The following is a 1,615-nucleotide window of genomic DNA, read 5'->3' as shown; positions in this document are numbered from 1 at the left end:
GACAATATTCTCTGAAATCTTATCTAAAAATTCTTCTTTGCATAATTTATTTATACTGCTTTGGTTTTTTTTCTTTTAGAGTTATAACTGAATCTTTATTTAAGTCTCATGTGCCAACTTAGCGTTCTCCACCAACTCGGGGAGCAGAAACTTTGACAGGCTTCACAATTTTTTGTTTAGGCTCTGCTTGTGTGGGAGCCTTAGTAGCAGCCATTGCAGTCTTTTTAGCTGCTTGGTTAGCCTTTTTTTTCTTCCTTGGCAGCCCTGATAGCCTGTTCTCGTTGAGACTTTCTGACTTCAGGCTGTTTATTCCTCTTGGCCATTGTATCAGCAAGAGATGCACCAGTGATGGCCCTTTGCAATTTGACTGCATGGCAGGTTCTTTTCTTTTGAATTTCTTCCGACTGGCCCTTTATGTGCTTCCTTCTGTAGAGGACAGCCCAATTTATCTGCCGTCGATTCCTTTTGGAAAGGAAAGTCGACTCGCATTTTGCATTAAGAAACTGGTACACCTTCCCGTTGGTCCGGGTGTAGAGTCTTCCGTGCCCGGGGTAGATCTTGTACCCACTGAAACTGCACAGCTCGACCTTCATGGCTGCTATACTGGTTCTTTAAGGTCATTAAAATACCAACAGCAATTCAACTAGAATGTAATTGTGACACAATCTGAATTCAACGCATTGCAATTGGGATGGATCTGATTCATAGTTCACCTTTCAGGAGGTTTATGGGAAGTTGTAAATCTTGGGGGAGGAGACAGCCCATCTTTCTCTCATGAAGCTGTTGATGGATTCAAACTTCCAGAGAGGCACTGCCTTTGGTTTAGCAGTGTAACTCTCTATAGACTAAGCCGCAAGATTTTATCACAATTGGAATTGTTGTTGTTATGTGATGTTGAGTCACTGGTGACCCATATGGACCATAAATACAATAGCTCTGAACCCTCCTTTATCCTGAACCAATTTCATCATCTCTGACACATCTACCCCATTACCACAGTCACTGAGACAATCCATCTCATCCAGGGTTTTCTTCTCTTACACTGTCCCTCTACCCTTCCAAGTATGAAGTCCCTCTCAAAGCACTGATACTTCCTTGGAACATGCCCAAAGTATGTCAGAGGGAGCTTCAGAATCCTTGCCTCCAAGGAAAATCCTGGTTTAATCCTCCCCAATACAGACCTGTTTGTTCTCTTAGTAGTCCATGGTATATTCAATATTTTTCTCTAGCACCACAATTCAAACGCATCAAGTCTTCTTCTATGATCCTTAGTCATTGTCCAGATCTCTGATGCATAGCAAGTAATTGTGGAGACTGTGGCTTGATCAGGCAATTGAAATTAGTGATGTCCAAATCTGAAAGGTTTAAAACTAAGTAGCTCAGTAGGTAAGGAGTTGTGCTGTCAGCCCAAAGATAGATGGTTCAAATCCATTAGCTGGTCTGAGGGAGAAAGATGGGCAGTATCTTCCCAGGTGGTACTGCCTCTGTAAACCCAATGGGGGCTCAGCCATGAGTCAATTCCAACTCAGTGACACATAACAACAATTAAAACATCATCTCAAATGTGAATAAAGATGTTCCAAACTATGGGACTGCATTTCTTACTAGCTAATCA

General features: G+C 42.0%; 1 pseudogene; it reads right to left on the bottom strand.

Annotated features, from left to right (window-relative positions):
• Window positions 1-118: 118 nt before the first annotated feature.
• LOC102862317 lies at window positions 119-593 on the bottom strand (annotated as a pseudogene).
• Between the last annotated feature and the right edge of the window lie 1,022 nt (window positions 594-1,615).

Source organism: Elephantulus edwardii, unplaced genomic scaffold (assembly GCF_000299155.1).
Source record: "Elephantulus edwardii isolate Elephantulus edwardi_28Jun2011 unplaced genomic scaffold, EleEdw1.0 scaffold00134, whole genome shotgun sequence".
Taxonomy (NCBI): domain Eukaryota; kingdom Metazoa; phylum Chordata; class Mammalia; order Macroscelidea; family Macroscelididae; genus Elephantulus; species Elephantulus edwardii.
This window is presented reverse-complemented; position numbering and strand designations above follow the sequence as displayed.